The 27454-nt window shown below is 40.3% G+C and overlaps 1 protein-coding gene and 1 long non-coding RNA gene across 3 annotated transcripts in view; one reads left to right on the top strand and one right to left on the bottom strand.

The window, feature by feature from the left end:
• The window catches only part of lsamp (limbic system associated membrane protein), a 531736-nt gene that overhangs the window by 312473 nt on the left and 191809 nt on the right, over positions 1-27454 (top strand). The window lies entirely within an intron of this gene.
• LOC138412052 (uncharacterized) lies at positions 10591-27169 on the bottom strand. The gene is made up of 3 exons (XR_011244574.1): positions 27016-27169; positions 20842-21296; positions 10591-10994 (listed from the first exon to the last, which is right to left on the bottom strand). It is a non-coding gene; the product is annotated as an uncharacterized lncRNA (long non-coding RNA).

The raw sequence follows: 27454 nt of genomic DNA, 5'->3' as shown, positions 1-27454 counted from the left end.
CATCCATAATCCATATGTTTATCCATCTCTCTCTTTCTTGAGTTTCTAGGCTCTCAGCTCTATCTGTGGCTGTACTACCACTATCTCACAATTTATTTGCAGCTCAGTCCGCACACTGTTACACACTATAGAGTCTTGTGGAAAAAAGTACACACTGACTGAGAGAAACACAAGGGAGAGATGTCAACTACTGAGGATTCAGCCACAACAAAAGAAACTCAGAAACATATATATATATATTTTTTTTGTTTTATGAATATAGAGGTACTAATGTGTCATGTTTAGATCAGAGCACCACTGGGCCTAGCATGGCAGGTGCTCTGAATGTGCACTCCCTGGCAAAAAGTGTGCTTAGTGTGGCGTTAACTAATTTAGAATATATGTATAGTTCCACATGATATAATATATATAATTATATATAATGTTTAGTTATTTGTTATTTATCATTTTCTTCAATTTAAAATCTGTGGGTGGGTATGCTATTTTTAGTCTTAATTGAGTTTGGCTCAAAAGGCTGCTATATGGGGATAGCCTTAAGTCTTCAATATTAAGTGACCTGGGTGTGGAAAAAGAATAATATGCACCCATTGGCAGTCAAAGCAGATGGCACAAATAAGGTGCCAAGAGGAGCTGGCTGGCTTTTTTCCAAGTATTGTTGTTTTGCTCGTACTTGGCTGGAGTTAGGAACTGCAGTCACCATGAATTTAGTGGATTATCTTTTTCACGCCAAATTCCAGCGTCTAACTTTGGAAGAATGACGAGTTGAGTAGGATGCTGTTAAAAACTTGCTAAAGGTTATTTTGGTTTGAACCTTGTGTCATGCCCTTGGAAAAGAATGTATCAAAAAGGTGTCAGTTTTCTGATGTAAAAGGGAAAAATGATTCCCCATATGAGCAGAAAAAAACACACTGGTTAGCTATTTTCATTTTACAGCATGGAATTTAGCAGCATAACAACAACTTGACTGTGGGAAGTGTATGTGCTCAGTTGGATTATTAATTAACATCTAATTGTAATACTGGGTCTGGTCTTCAAGCCCGTCCAGCGAGTTCTGAGTCTGCCCCTGGGTCTCTCCCCCCTGCAGCTGGGTGTGCCCAGTAAACCTCCAATGCAAAGTGCCCAGGAGGCATTCTGATAACATGTCCAAACCACCTCAGCTGTCCTCTTTCAACACGAAGGAGCAACAACGTCCAAGCTCCTCACTCGATCTCTGGGATTGAGCACAGCCACACATGAGTAAAGTCATTTTGGTCACGTGTATTTACTATCGACTGCACCAACCTGCCTGTCCATGGATGGACGGACGGATGTCTGGTCTTGCATCAGTCCAAGGTTATGGGTTCCATTTAAAAATAAATGAATACGATGACTGAAACCCCTCCCATTGTTTCCCAGTGACATCACAACAGTATTAACTCATTCTTGAAATAAAACTTATGGTGATGGTCATTGAACAAATACAGGGAAAGTCATAATTCTACAGTGCATCTCTGACTTTAATGACTTGTTGTATTATTCACAAGCAGTAACTAAAGTGACTCTTGGCAGATTTATAGCCACCATGATAATGTGCTTACAGTTTTATCTTCCTTTGATGCCAGCCACTAGTAATCATTCCACTGCAGCTCTATGTGTTTGACAAAACAGCCAAATCTAAGCAGTTTTCTAATTAGCCCTCATTATCTGAAGGTTTATTGCGATCACTGTGTACACGATTTGACTGCAGTGCTGCTCCCTAAAACAATACTTCTGTTTGCATTTTGCATTGTCTGTCAAACAAGGTTCGAATGCCTCACGTTCCACTCTGCCACTCTACAGGAAGCTGCAACACACCACAACCAGAATCCTCATGACCAAGAGTTGCCTAATGACGAGCGAAAGGGCCCCAGAGTGTTTGAGCTCATAATCATCGGTCTTTCAGTGTTTTTGTCCGTCTGCATTCTAACGAGCGGAAGGCAGCGGAGCCTCTGCCAGACTGAGATTATACCCATGGTAGCTGCTAGCAGTCGTGTAATCATCAGCACCTTATTGTTGCCCCTCTTTAAAGGAAACCGCTCATCGTCGCTTAAAGAGCGATAAAACTACAGACAGATAAAAATCATACAGACAGAAAGAGTCCATCGGGGATGTTGGAGGCAGCTCTTTGTTATTACAAAATCATGTTTAATATCTTTTGTCTGAATTTGTTTATCCTACTTTCACAAAATGACTCATTTATCCGCCCTCCACTCGCTTTTCAGCAGCTCCCCCAGCCTTCCGCTCACTTTCATCACATGTACAAAACTAAAAGAATGACAAATGAAGGTAAAGTATTTGTTGAGATGCTTACAAGCAACTCGTCTCCCGGATACGTTTTTTTTTTCTTTTCTTTTTTTTGTGGCTTCTTGTTCGTCTTCGCTTGTGTAAAAGTACAAGCCTGACAGAATGTTCAAAGTGTTCAGGATCAAAGAAGAGCACTCTGCTTTTCTGAGCGATGAGGGTGGGATTGGATCCAGAGGGTTCGCTTGTGTCAGATCACATCACACCTCTGCTTTCTCTCCTTCCTTCTCCGTGTTCTACCTCTCTTTTTCACTGTCCTCTACATGTTCTCTCTGCTATATCTCACTTTATCTCTCTCGCCCTGCCACTGTTATTTTTGTTGACTTACCCTCTCTACCTGCAGTTCACTCTTTCCGCATTGCTTCGCTTCCCACTCTCGCCTCCTTTGCCTCTATTTTCCTCTGCTGCAATTCTCCGCATCTTGCCTCTTCTTATCCATCCATCTCTTCTACCCCCTCACTGTCATTATCCATCCAGTTTCATTATTTATCCACTTCTCTATCTCCCTCCGTCACTCCCTCCCTCCACCTGGGCCTCCATCTCCCCCCTGTCTCTTTCATTTCCCATGGAGGCTCATAAGGCTGATGGCTATTCTAATTGACTGTAGCAGTTCCAAACTTGGCATGACTTAATTTTCACACTGATGGTAAATGAAAAATCAAAGCCTCTAGAAATATTAATCCACCGGAAAGGAATCTGAGTCCTTGAGGGAGATATGGTTACACACCGCAGCCAAATATTCAAAAAACCTGAGTACTAAATCACACTTGTGCACCTGAATGAGGTTGAATGATTGGGTCAGTTGTTACAGGTTGAAAGCACCGGATGTTAATATTCATTTATTTGCAATGTTAATCGACTGTATGATTTATTGGCATCATTCTTTCGAGGCTGTTTCTCATTAGCTGATACAGCATGCTGTCAATGAAGCAGGAGGGCATAAGCATTTTTTCTAAAGTGGTCGTGCTTTCTACTCCCTATGGTTTCACTTATTGACAGACCACAATCCCACTATTGGCTCTTGACACAGTGAAGACATGAGGTTCAGAGTGTAAGATTTAGGTGAAATGGATTTAATGGCAGAAATTTTATATAAAATGATCCAAGTGATGTTTTCACTAGTGTGTTTCATCTAAATTGAACAATATGTTGTCTTAGGGTGCATTTACACCAGGATAGTCCGAGGGGCTCAGTTTGATCGGGCGGAGAATGATGAAATATTTCACACCTTCATTTGGTCCGCTTTCACATTGCACTTTTTAAAGCGGACCAAACCGCGGTATTGCCTGAAACGACCACTGACCAGGAAGAAAAAAAGCATGAGGAAGAAGAAAACCCGGCTCAACGCCAAAACGCCTTTTAGGTTTTTATGAAAACTGAAGCTACCACAGGTTATCTTTCGTCTTTGGAAGGGGAGGGAGAGATGAGGGGTGTTCAGCTGCAACATGCAACTTCAACACTGATGTCACTAAATTCTACACACTGAACCCTTAATAAGACATTTGATTGGGCATTTAAGAAATGTCCCCTCAATACAGTATTTATTTTGTATGTGACTCCCAACGATCTGTACACCATTGTGATCCATAGTGCTTTCAAACACTACATGTGATAATTGTTTTTTACTAATTTGACGTCCTTCTCAGAAAGTCAGACTGGTGGTCGTTCCTTGTGCCCCACAACCCAACTTGTACAAACCGAGTTAACTGTCAAGTAGTGTGAAATGTTTTGTGGTACGATAAATAAGATGTAGCTGTGTGAGCCTGGGTTGGAATATTATTTTTTATATATGTTAAGGGCCAAGCTAACACTGGGTGTTTGAGTTATAATTTAAATAGGTGGTTTTGTTTTTTTGAAGCATTTAAACTTCTTTTTTTTTGAAGACAGTATCAGTGTGGATGTAGAAAGTAATGTAGCAACATTAAAAAGTGAAGGTTATGGGTTGATATTGCTTCTATCTGAGAACGGTGTATTTATTATATCATATATATTACTTGAAAACAAATAGCAGTGGTTTCACAGTCTCAATGCAGTGGAGGAGTTGTGGTTATTTAGGAAGCAATGAAGTTGTCTTCTTGTTGGAGAACAAAAACATGGTGACAATAAAACACCTGTAACATGATGACGAAGATGATCTGGAATCAGATGGAATAATATATCTGTGTGAAAGCAGCTTTAACAAGGGTAAAGGAGAACAAGATATTCCCTGTGTTCTTATTCTTTCATGGCTTGACAGTGAAATATAAAAGCCATTTGCAAATAATGAACAAGAAACTGAAAGATTCATTTGATCCGAGTCGTATTAGATTATGATGATCGCGTATCCGTGATGAGTAATGTGCTACAATCAAACCATAATTCTAGGTTGGGGAAAAAGATGCAAATGCTTCCTTTAAATCTGCCAGTAGGGTGACACAGAAGATGACACAGTTGTTGGTGTCAGAGTCATTTGAAATTATGAACTGTCTCACTGTTTTCTCAAATACAATAGATGAAAGACTCAACACACACACACACACACACACACACACACACACTGATCCCCCTTAACCTATTGTTAAAATGGGGTTACCAGTCTGTAGCTGACATTATGAGAACACCAGGTGCTCTGAGCAATAGTTCTTCCTCTTCAGTGTGCCCCATTGAAGTGTGTGGTTTTGTGTGTGTGCGTGCATGAGTGTTTGTTTAATATGGAGGACCAATGGGGCTATGGAGCTCTCCTCAGAACAGTAGCAACTCTGATGCCGCTGCCTGTGTGTTGAAACAATACAGGTCAGGCAAATTCAGCAGAGAAAGTACTGTGTTCTATTTGTTATATTGTGTGTTTGCATACATTTCCATGTGTAAAATGCCCTGTGTATTTGTGCATGTTTGCATGTGCACTATGTATGCGTGTCACCAGTTTGTGGTTTGTGTAAGCAGTCACCTTTGTGTAGGGACGACACCCAGACTTTCTCTCACTTTCTGCTTCTCTCCCTCTTCCCGCCTCTCTCTCTGCATCACAGCCACTTTGAAATGCAGAGAGCATGGGCGAGGGCTGTGGCAGAGCCAGGGCTTGATGCTGTCTTTCAGATAGGGTGAACCTTTAAAGAGCCCGGGAAATAGCAGAACGCTGAAGGCTGGGTAGGGGGAGGGAGGTGGTGAGCAGTCGGGATCACAACAGAGCAGAGCCAGATCTCAGGAGGGAGCCATAAATAAATGAGGGCAGGCCACTGAACTGGCTGAGGTCCGGCTGTTTAGCTGCGGGGACTGAGGAGTTGAATGGGTGACTGTAGAGTAGCCGGCAGCTCTTAGTCTGACATGAAGAGGAATGAAAGAATAGTTTAAGATTTTGTGAAAGAGGAGATGAGGTAAATGCCGTCCCTGCGGCCACTCTTTAATATTCATGTGTGAACAGACACATTGATTGTTGTTTTCTTGTTCAAATCGCTCTCATCCGACGTGTCCACTGATAATTATGTATCATTTTGGGAGAACACAGATTTGGTTTGTAAACAAGGCAGCCTGCCTTCCTCGCAACTTCCTCTCCCACCCAATGTGATTAGCAATGTAATGGGGACATAATAGCATGGCGGACACAAATGGTGCTCAAATGTACCCATCTACGCCCCCCCCTCCTCCTTCCCACCCCTTTCCGGTCTCTGCTGCTGTTCAGGGAAATACAATCAGAGCATAAGCCACTGAAAAAGTCCCATTATATACAATTTCATGGACGAGATAAACCCATTTTAAATAAGAATGATCCCCTGAATGTATGCATGCAGCTCCCCAGATGAGCTAATTATGATTTTCTCTTTTTTATTTACTCCCATGGAACCAGGAAGACTTTTTATTTTTTTCTTGAATTGAAACTGGGCAGAGAAATTAGAGAAACGTGTCAGAGTATGGAAGAAAACAGGAACAGTGTCTCTGTGATAAAAGGAATTGTTTTGTTTCTGACATACATCTCATTCTGCAGCACGAATTCGTCCAAGCATCCAGAGTTTTTCCAACTGCTCTTTTTAACTGTCGAGGCGATGCTGTTTGTAGGTCATGCTCGGGACAACAGAGATAACAAAAAGTAAATAAATATGTTGAGCTCTAAATGCATTTTTTTTTTTTTTTGTTATATTTGGCTTTTTTGGAAGAGGAGCTCACTCAGAATTGTGTAGATGACCTTTACCTGTTTCACTCTTCATCTCCAAAAGGTGAAGAGTGGAATCATTTTGACAGCCACACACTCTCTCCTCTCTGAAGTAACATATCTTTCCAAACTTTTCCCTCAATAATCCAAGAGTGTGTTTTGGGGGAAATAAGTGCAGTTGTCTTCTACCTATGTAACCAGTGTGTATATACTCTGCTGACTGTATTAAAGGTGCCATGCTCTTAAATGAATGTACACATTTACCCACACCTCCTGTGTCACCCAGGCATCACCTTTTCCCTGCATCTCTGTAATTTGACAGGTGCATTTCCCATCCACCCTTCACCACATCTGTAAATACGCATCCACCCACCCACTCTCTCTCTTTCAGCGTACCTCCCACAGGAAACACCATCACATCCTGGATTCTGTGATGATGTCTTGTTGTAATTTGGGTCTTAATGTGCAACATACATCACCTCACCTTTGCTATAAACACTATAAATCTTCCGATACTCGCAACATACACACCCTCCTCTCCTCCAACTTCTCAGTCCCTAATGTGTAGCACTTTGAAAACGTCTTTGCTGAAATGAATACATGGCACTGCGCATGCATACGCTGATATTTTGATGCATATTTCCATTAGACATGTGATGTGAACCATGAATCGCGCCAACCAAGCCACTCCGGACCATTTACGTCCCTGAAATGCTGCACTGACTGTAGATTAATTCCTGTGTTTGTCGCAAGCAGGACTTCAGAATCAGAGCGTGGAGCAGTAGCACTCAAAACAATTCCATAATTCATAGAGTTCTGGAGGCGGAGACCCCATGCATGAAACACACACTGTTACACATACTGATTATTTACAGCTTTATTTGCATCCAGTGCTTGTGTTGTTCCATGCAACACTGCACTTAAGTTAATGAAAATTTTTGCCGAAGATTAGCAGGCAGCTCTGAATAGCCCCCAGCCTCTTCAGCAATAGGTTTGAACAGTGACGGTCATTATGTTGCTCATTCCTCATCCCTTTCTTCAACTGTAAACTCTGGCCTTCCTCTGAGAAATACTGTAACTGTTACATCATTTACTGTTACTGCTATAATCTAATTACACTACAGACACGATGGCCGCTTTTGACAGATAATGTCCATTTCCCCAAAGGACTTTCTGATCTATAGCTTAGCTCCGTTACAGCATCATTCCAATAAAACGGATTATGTCCACGGACACTATCCAGGCCTGTCTGGTTCCGTTCGGACATTCATAAGCAGGAAAAGACGCCCTCTCAGCGGGCCAGCACTCACTTTTATTGAGGAGGTGGATATGGTGATGTTATGAGTCATTTTTACAGGGACCTTTACCAAATTGACTCTGACATTTCTGGTAAAATCTACCAGAGGAATAAATAAATCAGCAGCACGCACCCTCGGATTTTCAGCTCAATTCTTCACATTCGCCAATTTCAGCTTCACACAAAGAAAAAAACAAATATATATTTATATATGCTCATGATTCCTTCATCTAAAAGGTTAAATCTGTGTGAGATATTTTATGTTCTTTGAATGTAATGGAAAAATGGAAATATCTCTCTACGCTCTCTCCAACTCTCAGCACTGCATTAAATGCCGTTAATGTAACCATCTAAGTAGCAACACTGTCGCCAATGTGAATGTTCAGGATTTTTCTTCCTGTTTTTTTTTTTTTTTTTTTTCTCTTCCTTTTGCATGGCACTCATTGAGCCTGTCAGATCTGACGTCAGAGAGTTTCAGTCTCAGTACAAAACATTCTCTTCTGCATTCACTGTCTCCTGATTCTTCTCTCTTTTCTCATTATTTCAGTCCGCAATGCTGGCTCAACATAATCGCATCCTTTAGTACATATACAAAAAGGAAAGGGGACGAATAGGAGAAAAGAAAGAAATGCACATGTTTATAAGGCATATAACAAATTTGCAAAAAGGTGGCCATGTTTTCTTCTGCTTTTATAATAACCTTTCATTGTTGTGTAACCTTGACCTGAAGCTGCACATGGGAGAGGGATTTGTGGATGTCTGATATCTGGTGCAGCAGATTGTAGAAAAAGCTACCTACGCTAATAAGTAATTGTTTGTTAGTTCATTTTATGCTTCTTTGCCAGCGACAGCTCGTGGCTGGAGGCATTGTGTTGTTGGCTTGTGTGTCCATCTCCCCATTCTTGTGAACATGTTATTTCAAGAATTGCTTGAGAGAATGTATTCAAATTTGGTATAAATGTTCAGATGGACGAAAGGATGAATTGAAAAGATCAATATTGTAAACACATGTAATGCCTTGGGAATGAAATATCTCAGGTACACCTCCAGGAAATCATTATTTAATAATTACATGTAGGTGGTCAAAGGTTATGGTCAAGGTGGCCTCACAAAACTTGAATGCGATATCTTAAATCTGCCTTTAAGGAATTTGTTAAACTTAGACCACTTGTCTGAAGGAGATTAATTTATGACATTTTAGTGATCGAAGGTAAAGGTCGTGGTGGCCTCATATTATTTTGAATGAAATATGTCAGGAAAACCTGGAGGGACTGAAACTGCACTTGGTGGAGCCATAAGTTTTTGTTTTACTCCACTGCTCAGGGATTGGGCCTCACATGTAGCCAGAGCTGAGAGCAAGTCACTGTCATTTGTGAATCCTCACCAGAGCTCCATATAGGGGCCAGACTCAGGTTTATATACTGTGTTGATTGAATCCCCAGAGAGACAGAGACAGAGGCTGACTGCCTGAATGAGCGGGTGGTTGTTGATAGGTGTGTCCCAGCTAGTAGCCTCCTTATTAACCCAGGTAACATTGTCTCGATATCCCATCTGGACACAGTATATGCTCAATGTGAACAATTTGAGTGAGCTCCTGGCAAATCTCTTTTTTGGTTTAGTCTGGTCTAGTTTTCCCTCACTCTTGTTGAGGGTTAAAGACAGAGGATGTCGCACCTTGTTAAGCCTTATGAGGCAAATTGTAATTTGTGAATATGGGCTATACAAATAACATTTGATTGATGGATTGATTGATTGACCAGATCTAACCACTAAATTGTGATTTATGGTCAACTTCAGTCACAGAAAGTGTCCAGGAGACATTCACAGTGGCAGATTATGTAAACAGCTTGTGTTTCTGTCCACCACATTTAAATCCATTCAAGTAATTCATACTTTGAGGAAACATGAAATACCATGTGCAGTAATGTGAAAATGCCACATGCAGTATAAGTCCCTCTGTTTAATTTGTAAGCCACTTTCAGACATTTGCACATCAACACTGTGCAAGCTGCCTTGAGATGTTTTTCATTGTCTTTTGCGTGAGGCGCCACTTTTTCCTCCAGAGATATTTGTTTTCTTCATTTTTGCTTATGCCACGTGGTTGAAACGTCATCAACACGCCTGCCTGCCCCCGGAGAATCCTGTGGAGATCTCCTGCAGTGAGACTTTATACATGGACTGGCTAGAGAAAGTCTGCAGAAAGTCTTGGAGGTTCTCAGTCTGACATTTGCCTTCACACATACAGCCCCTCCTGAGAAAGTCCGGGAGATCTCAGAAGTTCAGTGCATGTCTGAAAGCAGCTTTTCCGTGCTGACATGAAGGCGTCTGGTCTCTCCGAGTGTAGAAATGCAAGAGCAGGCACACACTCACTCTTGTTAATCCAGTGGTGTGAGACAGGAGGTCCTCGTTTCCATCTGCTCCAACAAGGAGGGTCAGTGTCGAGTGTAATGATAATGAGGCAAAGATGATGAGGCACATTGACAAGCGTGAAAGCTCGTCTGTTCAGTTTCACTAACTACGGCAGCGTGGGAGCAGGCAGCTGTAATGAGACGCTTCAGGTGATTACAGTGTGTCATGACCAGAGCATATACAATTTTACATATAAAGAAGGAACTCCCCTATAGCATTGTGGGTTAAAATGAGGCAAATCATTTTGAGTGGCTGGCTGCAGTATCACTCATCTACTCCATGTTAGTGGATGGAACATGAGCCAAAATCAAAGATCAGAGTACACATTAAAACATTCTACAGTCAGTTTCTGTCATCTCAGGTCATGTTTGTCACACTGATGTTTGTTCACGTGCTATTTTTTGAGTAAGTTTGGTTTTCATTTGTAACTTGAAGCTAAAAACAGGGTAAAGCTTAAAAATTGACAACTGAGACACACGTGTGATTGGTTGAGCGTGTGTTTCAGCAGGACTGCTCCACAACACAATCACTGCTGCACTGGTTTTGGCTACAAATGACATCAAAGTGCATCATGACAGTAACCAAGATATTTAATTTATGTACAACTGGAGGAAGCACAGTCGTATCACACATCTTTATTTACAGTATGTTTTGAACTTAAGGAACTTGAGAAAACATTTGTAATTTGTAAAATTAAAACTATTCATGAAATTTGACCTCTGGTCGACTGAAAAGCTCTTCAGTGAGAAACTCAGTAACGTTTGCTGATTTTACTTTTGGACCTGAAAAATTCCTTTGTTCTCTGTTGTTCCCGTTTTGCTTTTCTCCCCAGAATAGGTCTGATGCCTGCAACAAAGAGAATCAAATATGAGTGGCATGTTGGCCCAACATGAGGAGTACAAAGTGGGGAAAGAAATGCAACACAAACCATTAATTAAATTACCAAGAAGCTTATTTTATTCATGCTGTAGTTGGAAAATATCCATCTCCCTTTTACCAACTTAATAATTAATCTCCCTTCGTTAATTCAACATTGTTTACTGTGGGGGATGAAAACGAGAAAAAAAGCTAGATTTCTTCAGTACATACTTTTGAGCATCCTTAACTATTTTGGCTCTGGGTTTTCCTCAAAGTGTTCACTCTGTTTGAAAAGAAGTGGATTTATTCATTTGTAAGGGGATTATGCCTCTTGTTGCTGCGAACAGATTGGAAATCGTGTGAGGATGTCTAGCTTGGGGAGACAATTAGAAACTGTGTTGTAAAGTGAAGACATTAAGTCGGTGTTTACTGACAGACATTCTGGATTTACTGATATTCTTGAGTTATTTCTCTCTATTTATTTTTTTTTCATTCCTTCTCTTGGTGTAAATCCACTCTTGGTGTTTCTTGTTAGACCATGCACATCTTCAACCTTTTAGCTCCTCTTGCAGATGAGAAGGTTAGACCTGTGGTTATCACTTTGTTCTCAACTAAGAACCCTCATGTATGTCACTTGGAGTAATTTAACACAGTATGATTTGTGTTACATCTCTGTCTGTCTCTCTGAATGCATATCTCGAGTACTGTTCATTCTATCAGCTTCACACTTAACATGCTTATTGTTTGGGGCTCAAAGATCAATAATTTTTTATTGAATTATCTTACTATTCATTTTGGGATTCATTTTACATTTTTTGTTATTACTAGATTAATATAATAGTGGTCAAATAAAACAAAGTAAGTACAATTAATGTTTAATGTTTCATCCGAAAATAAATTGCTTAATTTGAAAAAAAAAAATGTAGTTTGAGTTTCCCCTTTTCTTTTTTCTTAATATAAAACTACATCACACGTGAGACTTCCGTTAATGCAAGAAAAGTTGACATTAAAACAGAAACGCTCTGTCACAATCTTATTACAGGTCTGGGTCTGTAAACTGGATGATAGTGGGCTCACTCTTCAGGTGACTCCATGCTTTGACTGTGTGCAGCCACTTTCCTTATGTCGCCCCAGCCCCAAAGTGCAGGGTCAGATTTAGTGCGATTTGAACTCACATTACGTTCAATATAAATGAATATTGCATAAACAGGCGAGGGATGCTCTTTAGCTCAAAAAGTCACTGTAAGTGAATTTTTCGGTCACGATATCGGCAACAACCACTTATTCTCCAGGTCAGGGTTCTGACTGAGTCAAGCTAACTGACCTTTGAATAAACAGGTGAGCAGCTCTTTGTGCAGCAGCGGTGCAGCAGCTTTAGGGTTCTGTGGACTGAGTCCAGCAGTCGGTCTTTATTTGCTGCGGCTCAATTACTGCAGGTAATTTACCAGTTTCAGAAAGAATCAGGATCACCACAGGCCAAACAAACAGGACATTTCAAACACCCAGGTTTAGAACTGCCACTGCACTAGTGTCTTGGAAAGACATTAGAAATGTATTCAAAACGCTTTCACCATGTCAACACAGAAAAATCACATATAATAATCATTTGTGTTCGGACACCTGGAGGCCTGTGGACCCCAATTTGAGAACCACTTGATAAGTAAAACTATACTTCTGTCATTTTCTTTTCTTTTTGTGTGAGTTACTGCTGCTTGGGTTATTTGCAATTCAAAACCAACTCCTATCTTACATATCTCCCCTGGTAAGACAATAAAATGATGGAGCTGATGTTGTTTAGTTTGTTGTGATCTCCATCCAGTGTTGGCACAACTGGTGGAGGGAGGTAAATGGTGAGCCACTGAAATAAATTTAGACAGGCAGGGAAACGCAGCGCTGATTCGGATAAGTGTTGACTCCTTCATAATTGCAGAATCCTTCTACTGTGCTTTCCTATGTGGGATGAATCGAGTTTATTTTCAGGTGTTTTTCACCGGAGCAGTTATTACTGCAAATTGCCCGCTAATGTCAGCCTGTTGCACATCTCTCTTTGGGATTTGATTACTGATTTATTTATTTATGTTGCTGGAAAAGTTACTCGCCGCTCTGCAAAAGAAAAGCAATCAATCATCCGGCAATAAAAAAAGCACATAGCGAGAATCTAATGCAACCACTTGCTAGATTTCCTAATCGCAGAGTAGCAAAATGCAATAATGATAGATGGCTACACTCCTCAATGGCACAGGTTTGTGTTGGATTCAGAGTCTTTAAATTGTGTCTTGAATCATAATGCAACATCTGTGATTTCAACAACAGTAGATGTGTAGAGAGGAAACGTCTTATGGTTCACAGTGTTACTAACTGTGGGGTTTTTCTTTTCTATATGGGTCTATCAGTTCTTTGTGGTTGATGGATTGAGCTGGGTTTTTTTTTATCTCGAGACCTTGTTTTGACTTGAGAGCTTGGCAGTTCTGTGCCATGCTTTTTTAAAATGCTTCTCTCCTTTTGAGTGGCTTGTCATAATTTGTTTTATCTGACAAAAAAATCTGCTTCACAAGTCTGCCAGCCCCTCTCCCTCCCTCCCTCCCTCCCTCTCTCCGAATAAAAGCAAAGACTTAAGAGGACTCTTGGCGATGCTTTAAAATGTCATCGATGTAAAAATAGGTACAAAGAATTGTCTTGGTCTTTTGTGACACCTTTAAAGGCTAATCCCGTTTTTTTTTACGTATAACAAACGTTCATAATCTAGAACAGTCTTTTCAAAAGTGTTGCATTTAAGATTATGTCTGACACATTAATTCTAATTTATTATACATTTCCACCTATTAGTTCAGTCTCATCAATTTGATGGGAGACAGTCAGAGCATTTTTCAAATGATTAGAAACAGGGAGGAGGAGGAACGAGAATAAATAAAAAAGATAAAACACAGACAGTTTATGCCAACATGGACAGTGAGAATTCATGTTGGAGACTGCAGTCACAACTCAGAGCAACTCAGATACAAAATGAAACATCCTTTGCTCGTTCTAAAACAGGGTTTCCATTTTTGGATCAGTTATTGTACCATAAGAAAATAACACAGTCTGTATGATATTTGATTTGATTCTTTCTTATGTTGTCTTGTTGTCACAAGAGACCTGAAGAGTTTCTGTACAAGCTAATGACCTCCAAAGGATCGTAAGAGAATAAACCTGATTAATTAGGTGGGGAAGGAAGGGGCTGTATAATAATTTGAATAAAATAACTGGCTTAAATAAGAAAGCTCACTGGAATATTCATTCTCAGTGTTCCTTTATTTGCATTATTATGTAAAGGAATCCTCCAAGGCTCACAGTGAGTGGGCCGTGTTCTGCACAATGGCAGCTGAAAATGTTTCCCTTCAGGTTTTTAAGATCTTTTTTTTCCAATTCCAACTGTGCTGATGATGACATGTGGAAATGGATTGATTTTCAGACATGGCTGGTTTTGTATTTTTGATCTATTCCCTTTGTCCTCAAGTATTTCCTCTCTGACAGTAAGTTCTGCCTTTTCAGTCGGCTTAGCAATTAGCCCCTCATGTAACGGGGGCAAAACATGAAATCTCAGGACAGTTTTTGCTCTTTCCACATTTGAAAACTGGCTTAATTGGTGGCCAGCCTTTGTTGCTATGAGATCTAATAGGACATAAAGAAACAGTGGAAACAGACATGTCTGCATAAAAGCAATGACATTGCCTTTGATTGTGAGACTAGATGGAGCCTGGCTAACAGATGAACTCTCCGAAAACACAAAAACACTGCTTTTACTGTTAACACAATGTTTCAGATGAACATTTTTCTCTGATGTCTTTTAAATTGAATTTTTTTTAAAAGCATAGTTCATAAACCAAGAGAACAGACCCTCAGGTGATGCAAAACTCTTCTGTAGAAGTACATTGTGCTCTTGTGAATTTTATGCAAACTAGTAATATATTGCATAATGCATCTGAATATGCATAGATAATTAGCAGTATCATTGCATAAAGAAGAAGTGCAGTACATTCTCAGTCAGTGCATTGTTCCACTGGAAGAATAGTGCTTGGTGGAAATGTTACCAATGACGGGAATGAACCACAAGGAACACAAGCCGCCATTGAACAGCACAGCATCAGTGGCATTCTCTTTTTCTCTGGATGACTCATTTATTGCACAACACAGTGTCATCTCTGTGCTTTTGTCTGGAATGTTAACTGATAATGACTTTTTTGTTAAGTGCTTATTACACAAGACACGGATATTAAGAGATGTATCAGTGTAACATAGTTGGTGCAGTCACTGAACTTTTGTGAAAAGTTGTTATGCAACTGTGTGACACATTCCATCACAGAAATACTGCCTTAGCTCAATGGTGTCTGATTTACAGTATATTGCTGCAATCACTACTGTATGGCCACAATTACTATGATTTAGTTTAACCTCTTTTCTTCATACATTCAAGCAAATGCCTCATGCCTTAGATAATATTCAGTCATTTTCTACAGGTTGGCAGCTGGCGGGGGGTGGCGGAGCACTGCTTGTACTGTTTATTATTAATTTTAAAGTAGTTATATTATCCTCCTCCCTCTTATACTGTGCACACGCCCCCTGGGTCTGCAGCAGTGCAGCACAGCTCCACCTCTTCCCATGTCCCCTCGATGTCGCCGCCAGTCTGTCCAACAGCACAGCTCAGGAATGAGTGACATGTCTGAGAGACTCACATATAATGCCGAAGGCCTAGAAACTAAGTACCTGACTGAAAAATCAACCACACATTGAAAAGTTCTTCACTTATTTGGCTGGCTCATTTAGATCAAGTGCCTTTACTCTGAATTGTGTTTTCTTTTAGCTGGACTCTTTTTTTTCTCTGAAAGGAACCATATTTTTAAGTCAATTTTATCATTTTGTTCACAGTTGGAACAGCAAGAAACCCCACATAGTCAGACTGAAATGTAGAAAACCTATAATTTCTCTAAAAATTCTAACTTTTGAATGTAAAACTTTTTGAAAATGCCTCTTCCATGCAGGCATGAGTGGTGAAAAACAGAAGCCCTTTGTGATGGTGCCAAAAACGAGTATTTGATACCTAAAAACATCTATTTTCAGAGAGTGGATCCTGTAAAGTCATAGTGGGTCATGCAACTTCAAACAAATTTGGTTGTGAAAGTCAATATTTTTGCATAAAAAATGTCTTTCACATGTCAATAGAAGTCTGCCCTCGCTGTTTTCTTGCGTTGCAGGTGATCCTGATTGAATCATGAAAAATTCATCACATCAATCTCAGACAGAAACAACAGAATCAGGGACCAGTTTGTGTTTGAGGTGTGGGTGTGTGTGTGTGTGTATGTGTGTGTGTCCTTCATTTATGGAGAGTTAAGCATTGGTTTCAAACAAGACACCTGATGAAATGCTCAATGTGTGAGATTGAGTCACTTTTTACTGTCAAGAGCTGAACAGACTCTAAACTAAAGAATCAATATCACAAGAGAAACATGCTGCAAAGGTTTTTATACACAAACAAAACATAGCTCAGGAGCTGATGCATTTACTGAAACTAAACCTAAACCTACATCTGTGCATGAATAGATTTCTCCTTCCTTCCCCATTTTTCTATTTTCTAACTCCTGGTAATTGTAACATTTACCGTATCGACTGGACACCATCTACAACCTTTGATAAACGAATTGATTATCAAAAAATGCCCAAATCAGGGTTAAATATATTTGTTTATTTATTTTTCTACTGTTTGGATCTTGTCCATTCAAATTCTTGTTGACTTTTCTCTCTGCTCCTCTCCCTTCTGTCTTTAAAGCAGCTTATAGTCTGTGCCATTGTGTTAAAACCCTCCAGAGACACCATCTGCACTGTAATCTGAAAACATAAAAATAAGCTTGATTTTTACAGAGCCACAGCTTTGAAAATGAATTTGAAAAAACAGTTTCCCCCTTGAGCGATGTACAGCTGAGAGAAATTCAAATGAAGAAAACTGCATTGAGCGGAATAGTGTTCTACCCCGAAAATCCACCCAAAGACAGGACAGGGCAGTAAGTCTGATGCCAGCAATACCCTGTATGAAGAAACCATAGTTATATAATCAAGTTATTATCTAAAAGTGATAAAATTATCTAGCACACCCTTCAGCGGAAATACACTGTTGTGCTGGCAGCTTCCTGACACCTGATAGACCCACATCACAATCCAGACAATACTGAGCAGTCAGGATTTCAATAGAACGATAAGAATAGACTGCTGATTCGCTGGTTTCATTTGTGGGTGTTAGCAGCCACATCTGATGAACCGTATAAAAGTTGTATGCCTTCTTTTGCATACCCCCCTCAGGTTAAGAATGGGTCTGACTCCTACACTTTTCACCCAACACAAATGCAAATGCCTCCAAACACTCGGAAAGCTGAAAGTCAGCACTTAAAGTCAGAGCCAAAACAATGAAAAACACATTAGACTCCTAATATTTGGGAGTGCATTCTATATGATGCAATATCAGAAGTTAAATGTCCCCTTCGTGGAGACATGAGTGGTAAAGAGGTTCAGCCATCAATTCTAAATTCAACCTTCCTCCAGGCAGAGGACCGGCTTGCTTCCTTAGAATAGAATATCCTGCCAGTCATTATATTAGATGCCAAACAGGGCAAATGTGCATTCTCTCAGTTTGTCTCAGACTGTAACCGGAAATGTGTTGCATCACCACGTTGTTATTCAAACTAATAAAATGAGTGTATTCCGATAGTAAACTTCTTTGCTGAAGCCGTTGATAGTTAGGAGACCATCAGGGATGCAACCCCCTCGACCTTGCAGCCCCTGTTTATGCACACCAAAGTAGCACACACATTAATGAATTCCTGTGCATGGTGAGAGTACAGTTGCATCAGTGTAGTAAGGTGACAAGAAAGATCTCTCCTTCTTTAAAATGAAGTTTCTTTCTTTATTTGTGAAGCAGCTGAAGGTGCAGGTGATGTTCACCGGAGTCATGTGAGCAGATTGGTGGTGTCGAGTATAAACTTGTACTCATCAGCAGGCTGGACCCTGCTGTCCGTGCCCTTTGCCAGCTACCTAACTAGAGCCAGTGCAGGAGCAGATGGACCTGCAATGCTGCTCCGCACCACAAGGCATCCGCTCATGTGCATGTGCGTTGTGTGTGTGTGTTCCTGTACTTTATGGACCTGTATCTTTGTGAGGACAAATCTTAGCATAGACTCACACATTTTTGGAAAGTGAGGAGGACATTTTGACCATTTGACCTTTTCCAATGGGCTGTTTGAGGGTTAAGACTATGTTCTAAGGTAATGTGAGGGTTAGGTATTTAGTTTGGATGGTTTGGGTAAGGGGGAATGTATTATGTCAATAAGTGTCCTCACTAAGTACAAACGTCTGTGTGTGTGCGTACGTATGCGTGTGTGTGTGCGTGTTACCCCAGGACTCACCTCTGGCTCCGACAATAACAGACGGCGCTGGGTGAGTATGGCAGGTCCAGGAATGAATAGTGATACAGTGATGGATTATAGTTAGTGTAAATGCTTGCGTGTGTGTGTGTGTTTGTGTGTTGAGTGCATGTGTGAATCAGGTCACCTCCACTCCCTCCTGACCTTCCCCAGTTTCTTCTTCACCTCCTCTCTCCTTCTACCTAGCCCTCCTTCTCAGCGGTAGTTCCTTGCAAAGGTCGTTAGCACAGCGAGAGGAGCCACAACTCCTTTAAAGTCAGAACCCAGCTCAACATATACACTGAATGAGTGTAAAATATTAAACATGTTTCCCTATCGCAGCAAACTTGTGCCACTGATTTTCTTGTCTTATACACCACAGTGTTCCCGGCAGTAGCCGTTGTTGATGTTTCTTTTCTTAGTTGACGAGAAGTTTCTTTTTCACACCTGCCATACTTCTGTCTGTTGTAAGTGAATGACACTGCACAGAACTAATTTTGGCTACTTTGAGTAACAGAACTTGATTAAAAACAATGGTAATAACGGGAGTTTGTTTTATCTGCATCACATCACAAGCAGAAAAAAACCCCTCAAACGTTACTAGTCCTGCTCACTGAAAGACGAACAGAGAAACAAGCTAAAGATGCTCTGAGATTGTCACCACCAAGGCTAATGCCCTGTTTCTCCATGTCAAAGCAGTGTTTTCCCAGTAATTATCTAGACTGTGGTGGCCTGCCATATTCTAATTTTCCCTGCAACAGTTTTATAATGAACCAAACTTTTTAATATTCTACTAATAACATGAGAAATGTCTAACTTGTGGTTTTGCTCCAGTGCAGCAGTGTTTGTCATGGCATAAAACCCTTCCATTCAACTCTATGCTAGTATTTCTCCAGTTAGCATTTGTCCTTATAGCAACTCAGGTCCGAGCACTGGCTGTGGAAGTTCTCTGTATTGCCAAAGCTTTCAGTCTTATTTTAAGGCACAAAGTTAGAAATTTGAGAAGTGGATGTTTTTCAAACTGAAAACCACTGGAATCCATTCAGAAATATAAAAGCTAAATGTTGCTTCTTTGGATTGAGCTCTTGGAAAATGTCCTCAGATAAACTTGTGGTTGCGTAAATAAGTATTTCATTCATTTCATCCCTATGGTTACCTAAAAACATATGTCGTAATGTATTTGATTTTTTAAAAGGGTGATGGCCGCAGATGGTTGGACATCATGTGTCCTTTGTGTTACCTGGTTAAGTGCAGACAAATGGGATGTCAGGATGTAATCAGAAGTCAGACCTGTTGAAACTGCATTCGCTGACAAATATCGAGAGTTGAGGAAGTGAGTGGAAGAATGCACAACAGGGGGTGTTATTGTCGTCGTTTATATTTATGACAAAAGCAGCAGTAGCCAAAAGAATGCACGGCTGAATCGGGCACCAGGGGCAGACTGGTTGAGTGGAACAGTGGGTGGTCGTCTGGTGGGGTTGTCAACAAGGATACATAAAGCAAAAAACAACTGTGCTGTTTGGTATTTCAGCGGTTGACTGGCTCGTTACCAGGTGTGTGTATATGTTTTTGAGTGTGTTTTAGCACCTATGGGGTCAAACATTTGTCACATCCCATCTCTCTTCTCCCTCATCACTGGTTCGTTCTGCTGTCGCCACTGAATGTTGAGCCAACTGTTTTCTGTATAAATTTGTAAAAATGTGAACCTAACAAGTGAGCAGTACAGTGCCTTCAAGGCTGTGGATGAAAAGTTGGACTGTACAGTTGAGTTCACATATGGTTTGAAGAAAGATTTGCAAATATGCGGGATTTGAAATTTGCAAAGTGGATGTTTTTCAAACTGTGAAAACAACTGGGAACCATTCAAAAATATAAAGACTAAATGTTGCTTCTTTGGATTGAGCTCTTGAAAAATGCCCTCAGATAAACGTGTGGTTGCTTAAATAAATATTTCATTTCATGACCTTATGGTTACCTAAAAACATATGTCATAATGTATTAGATTTTTTAAAAGGGAAGACTACAGAAAGAGAGAAAAGACACAAGTGGGTTGACATTTAAGCTAATGTTGGATCAAAATCTGACTTGAAAAACAATTGAGGAGATCTGAAATTATTGACTCAGTTGGAAATCCACCTGTTTGAAACTGTTTATGAGATAATACTATATTTCTGTGTATTACATGTTTGGAAAGTTATCAGGAAAAGTAATTGTATCCTATGCTTCAGTGAGGAAGACAGTGAAATACATTATTACATAGCTCTCTTTTATTTGAAATGTGTGCTTCAGTCAGCCAGTGGAGTGCATTGCTGGGTGACTCTGCGTTGTAATAGAACCAGGCCCAACTTTGACCCTGTATTCTTGGTTGGTACAGTGGTACGATGAGTGTGTTTCAGTGAGGGCATTACCTTAATGTTGCCGGTGGCTTCAATGTTAGCACACAGGGGAGTCATGTTTCAGCTTCTTGCAGTATAAGGCTGTGTTGTGGCTGATATATGTAGGTTGCGAAGATCCCAGTGGTGCTATACAGTGCCATACCAAGAGGCCCCAGGCTGGTGGGGGCCTTGTTGTATACATTTGCCTTGAAATTCAACAGAAAGAGAGACAAAGAGAGAGAGAGAGATGGATATTAATTGTTGGGGGAGGACTAGAAAGCAGATTTGAATTTCATCTGTATTATTGGAAACACAGCTGTAATTCCAAGAAATGAAGCTCTTGTAACTTCCCTTTAATACATAATAAGCAGTGAGTCATTCAAGCTTGTTATGTTGGTTGTCATTGAAGTCTGTGGCTTGTGGCATTTTCTTCTCCCCTAATTATTTACTCTTCCCTTTCGGCTTCCTTCATAGTTTCAGATCATAAACTGTAAAGATAAATACACGCATCCATGATAATGAAGAAGATGATGAGCACAAACAGAAAAATGATGATGATGACGAACATGCGAGGAAAAGAAATATGACTTGGGGAGACAAAGAATGTAGGAAAGCTGAAGATAAGAAATGGCTCACAAGGGAGGAATAACTTGAGAATTGTGCAACTGCTGACTGCAATTACAGTGCCTTCTTGTCCATGGCTCGCTAATTACGAGAACAGAGGCAGAATTCAGATTAGAAGGGAGGCCCTGGAGATAGGCCTGTGGCTCTCCAGTCCCCAGAGAGAACCTAATCCAGGGAATCGCTGTTTTCATACAAAACAATGAGGTGGTCTACATTATTCATCTCTGGGAGTGAGAAACAGAGAAGCAGCAGGAGAAGTGGGTGGCGTAAAACGGGAGCAGTGGTGGAGAGATAAGATATGGAGGCACGCTGGACTGCTTGGGAAAAGAACTATTTAAATTTCTGAACAGCTGTGTGTGTGTGTGTGTTGACTCTTTTTACACTGTACTTTTGATAACGCTTATTCAAAGTGTGTTGGTTGTCAGCACATTTACCTACTTATTTGTGGATTAAATCCTTTTCAGAAACTCCAGTCACATGCAATTTGCCAAAATGGGATTTTTAGCCTTTTAGCTTCTCATGGTGCGGCTGTGCTGAAACAGCTGCGTGAGAAATCGCCCTGTTGTAAAACTGTAATTGCTGTGTTTGCTTCCACAGGGTGTTAAATTGTTTGGGTTTGTTAGAAAAAAAGATAGTTATCTTTGCCATATAACAAAGCAGGGTTATTGATCAGAAAATTAATGAATAACTAATCCAAACACTCCATCTGGCCATTGGTACCATTATCAGTAAATAACTGCATGTGTAAAGCATGAAATCATAATGTGTCTCGTAGGTGTGAATTCCTTTGCCCTTAAAGCTCAGGATAGGTGAGGAAAAACTACAGAAAAAAAAAAAACTAAAAACTGTCTAGAAAATACAGCCTCCTTTTTAAAGCTGCAGGATTAATACAGGCATCTGTCTCAGCAGGGCTTTCCTGTGAGAGTCAGGTACAATTCCCCAAGATTTAACTTGTGTTTAAGGTCACACGTTTGCTCCCATTAAATGTTCTCAGGTTTGCATCCTGCCCGGAGATATCTTAAGGGCATGCTGGTTTGTCTGATTTATTTAGAGCCCATTTTTTCACTTGTTGGTCTGTTTTTCATGTAGACTGTGAATAAATAGTGCTGAATTAAAAGATTTATTAATGTTCAAATTCTTATATACAAATTGATAAAACTGAAAAAGTAGTTACTAACCGTGAAGGTTACAAAATATGCTTTTAAACTGTTTTTAAGGATGAAATATAAACATGTTTGTCACCAGCTGAAATAGCGGCAATCAAATGTGCAACTTTGTTTTGTTTGGTAAATGGTTTCATGACACACAGAAGTCTAATGGATGAGTCAAGCATAAATTAACTGAGATCCAGTAATTTCCTAATTTCATTAATTCTACCAAGGTCTTGTTTGTCTGACAGTGTTTGTTAGTCATGCAGCGTTTTGGCAGATTTTAATATGCACTTGTTAAAGGGGAGCCAGCTCCGATTAAAGCAAATTAAGATAGCATAATTAAATTGATCAGTCTCATAAAATAAGCCACCAGTTCCCATTTCAACAGATCTTCAATCTGTCCTTAAAGGGAACAAACAGGCAATGCCACATGAATAAAATGTATTTACAATAACTCCTTACATGTGCACAGTGGTCAAAATAGTAAAAGTCGCCCCTGGTAACATGTTGATGACAATACTGGAGAGAATGTGTTACGCTCTGTATGGTTGTAAAACAGATGCTAAGATGTCAATGCATATAATAGTAATAAGGATTAACCAACATTGACCTGGTCATTAAAGGCAGGATAGAAAATATTGGTTAAACCTACTGGGTTTAGTGCCAGAGTCTTCCTTGGCTGGAACCCAAAACAGTAGTTGTTGGGCCTGTAACCTTTATGTTGAATGTAGATTGGCTCTTCCCTGAGGCGTCATCAGTTGCTTGACAATGGAGGTTCAACCAGCAGTCTCTGCTGTTTCAGGGTTTCGGGCCTGCCAGCAGCTTCCTCATTTTGGAACTGACAACGTCTTGTTTTATATGATCTGGAGTAGGCGTGCAGGTGGCCTATGACTGCTGGGTGGGTGAGGGAATAGACGCTGACTAACTCTAATTACTGTGCTTGACTACTGCTAGGAAAGTTCTGAACAAACTGCCGTTGGCTGGACGACACGAATCCTCCAACAATGTAATAAGTAAAGTTGTGGTTACGGTAACTACAAGAAAAAGTTGCAAAACAAATCTCTGAGGCGCCTTTCTTCTGGTTCAATGTGCCTTGATATGGCTCGGGAAAAAAGTGAAAGATTGTGCGACACAAAGACTCCAAGGACAAAAGTACACAAGAACAGCACAAAAACAAAATAAGAGCAAAGTGTCAGATGAATACATAACTAAAAGTGATGCACCAACTATTTAGTTCACTGTCAATGAATGCATGGTAATTACAAACGTGACAAGTCAGATAGAGGGCTCTCTTTAATGATATAAGTGCATGATCTATGGTCTGCAGAACAGTCTCACTTTACACATGAGGCCTTCTGTGTTCGTAACAAGCAGAATGTTTGCACGTCATTTCCATACCTATAGTTACCCATTACTATCTTGATCATGCACCTTTAGAATAACAGTGAAATACTGGGCAACTCAATTTAGATTAAAGTGTACTTATTAGTCACGTAGTCACTTTCCTTTGCCTCAAGATAGCAATGTGCCAACAATGAGCCTGACTGCACTTCAATTTCAGACCAACATGCCCATAGGCGCTCAGATGGACGTGGGCACTGATGGGGAAATGACACCTGAGACAGAAATTTGAGAATTGCAGCAACTTGCTTGAGGACTTATAGGTTGCAGTCTACTTGAAAATTATTTTCAGGGATGTTTTAAGTAGATAGAAAAGTTGGTTTCAAGTCACCATTGTAATGCGATGTGATATATAGCGTATAACCTGTGATCTGTCATTTGGCAAACCAAATGAAGGTGGAGGAGTGCAGTGTATGTCTCCGCTGTGGCGTGGAGAACGGCTGACACCTTAGTCTTAATTAAAGTCTTTTCATGTTATCTTGTCTGAAGGGAGCAACACTTAAATGTTAATCAGGGATGGGTCCTGTTGGAGTGGAGTGAACTCGGTCATTATGTAACCATCTTACCATCTCAAAATTAAAGTTCAATATCGATTTTTCCCAAAATTTGAGGAAAACTTTCTTTAACCTTTATTTCAATGAGCTTAGAGCATAAAAATACACTGAGGCTTATCGACTCCTGCCTTCATCAGGGTGTACTGGACAGTGCACCTGGATTCTCCATGTCATTATTTTTGACATTAGTTCTTTTCAAATTTTCTGACTCACTCTTTCTCATAGAATTTCTCTGTCATATTTTTAGTTGAGTTTGATTGTTGGAGGATTATTTAGGAAATGTGATGCAATTATTGGATTATAATCAACTTTTGCAATATTTATAGCCTGAAGGTGAAAACTGAAAAAAGTATATATTTAGTTCAAAGACCATTTGTGAAAAAATGCACTGATCTTCCATCATGGAGCCAAAGTCAAATGTAAGGGAAAAAGAAAACAAAAGAAAGTGAATTTTACTTAAATAAAATGCATGCTGGGAAGTACGGGCTAAAATGATAAAAAAATGTAACCAAACAACAAAATCTGATAAGCTAATTTTAACACTTAATCAAATGACGATTGGTAACTGGTAGTTGGCATCTTAATTAGAACTGTCAAAGCTGGTCTGAACCCTTCACAAGACGGTCTCTAGTAATTCCTGATGAGAATGGGTGGGAGTGATAGAAACTGGGACACGGTGATCAGTGACTGAAACAAATGTGGGTTAGGGCGGTAAGTGGGGCAACGGTGGTCCTGTCCTCTACTTCCAGCGCCCTTGCCTGGACCACACCCATCTATGAACTCTTTGAAGCCTTCACTTTAATTCTATCCTCACACTTAAGTTTCATATGGTTTATCTTAAATGGTTGTGAATGAACACTATAAACAACCGCTTTAGTGATGAGAGCTGCTTCTGTTGTACTTCCAGCTACAGTAGCTGTCTACAGGACCACACACAGACACACAGACTCACAAGGTGAAAAATAATCCCGTCCCCACTGTTGCAGCTAGTTAAAAATAAATGTAACACCACTCCTTTTAATTTATGTGGACGGTCCTCAGAGTCATTTAGTGTGTGGAACAGTGCATGCATATTCTGAGAGTTTTAATTAGTCATCCATTCCTTCTTTAAATGCATCCCATAATTTAGCACCTGAAACACAGCAATGTAAGTGAGGGGCGGCTATATGATGTTGGCGTGGACTCACTATTCTATAGACTCATGGAGCTTTTTTGTGCTCCCAAGGACGCACTCCTTTAATCTATCAGACATCCCATCCTTGTACTTCAGCAAGGAATTCGTCTTGTTTCCCTTTTGTTTTCACCTTCAACATTGCAACAGCAGCCCAACCAATCCTCCACAGCAAGGTCTCTCTGTACCCGAACACTCTAATGGAACTGAATAGCAAGGGGAGGGATGACCCCCCCTCAACTAGAAGCAGTGCTTCAGCAAGAAGATTAAGGGGACATTGTGTGTGTGTCGGGGGGGGGAGGTAGAGGCAGTGTGCGATCTTCTCCTGAAGAAGAGATGGAGAATGTGCAGGTGCTGAAGGCGGAGGTTAGACTTGGGGTCAGAAAGATGCGCAGTGACTCAGGGTGTGATTAGATTTCTTTAACAAGGAGAACTGAGGCATTTGCGTCACAGGTTTACCCACAGTAGATGCAACTCTCTTTGAACATAGATAAAAATACCTTTCACAAAAAACAATGGTGCCATTTGTCCTGATAAACCTGTGTGATATACAGAATAGTGGAGTGGTTATGGAGAATATCTCACGAATACATATCTTATAATAGAACTTTAACCATGTAGTTTGGCTCACTTTCTCTTATAAATCTATGACCCATGCCTGTATGGAATACCTTCTTATGAAGAAGGCTACACAGGGATTTATGCTGACCATTTCATTTTGTATTTCAGCTTTGAATGAAATGAAACAACTGGCAGTTAGAAGCTATTACTCAGTGTGAGAGAGCTGGAAACAAAGAGAAATGAAAGTTGCTTTCTGCATCGTATACCTCAGCATAATGATGTTGTTTGGGAAGATGTGTGCAATTACACCTCGGCTGGGTCATTTGCGGGCTACATAATACTGCATGGCCCACTCGTCTTCAAAAATCCCATTTCCTTATACCCGTGCTCTGTAACGAAATGTTTGTGGTTTTACCTTCGTAGATCCAAATCTGTGCTCCTCACAGCCCTGAAATATTTGAAGTGCGGCTTGGGATCATAACAGCTTTTGGCAAAAGCACATATTGATGGAAAGTTTGAGGCAAAGAGGAAAATCCAGTAGAAAAACCGAAACAATGTAGCTGTTTGTGAAATAATCCAACCATGTTGTACTCGCTCACCCAGCAAAAAAAAATACACATTATGTTTATCAGACAGAACAAATAAGCAGAGGAGAAAACAACCAGTTAGATATGATCACATTAAACAACATTGTAGGACTACCGATCCAGAAGGCACACACAGGCTGTTTAAAATCACTCCTCACATATAAAGCGGCTCTGAGGTCCGCACAAAGAAGCCAACATCAGAACTGCAGCTCCGTTATCTGCTCATACACAAAGCCACTCACAGGCCAGCTGAAACTTTGTCAAGGTTTGGCGTTAAATCAGAGACACCCTGGATGGTGCCTTTTCAACTGCTTTTTTCTCCATTTTTGAAGCTTAAATTGTCCTTTGATGTATGTTTTGTTCCTCTTGTTATATGCAAGTAGGTGTTGGCCGCCCGTGCAGGTAGGCGTCAGGCCAGCACGACCGTGCTTCATTGAGAATGTAGAGCACATTACTGACTGTTCTCTATAACTCAGGCCTTAATGCGACTTTTATGAATGAGCAGTGTAATTGCCTCAAGATCTTTGCTGATTGCATGGGTGGAAAGAACACTTAAAAACCCAACACAGTACTTTTATTTCATCTCTGAGTCACCAA

This window comes from Paralichthys olivaceus, chromosome 11, assembly GCF_024713975.1.
Source record: "Paralichthys olivaceus isolate ysfri-2021 chromosome 11, ASM2471397v2, whole genome shotgun sequence".
NCBI classification, from domain to species: domain Eukaryota; kingdom Metazoa; phylum Chordata; class Actinopteri; order Pleuronectiformes; family Paralichthyidae; genus Paralichthys; species Paralichthys olivaceus.
Note: the sequence above shows the minus strand (reverse complement) of the source record. Positions and strands in the feature narration are given on the sequence as shown.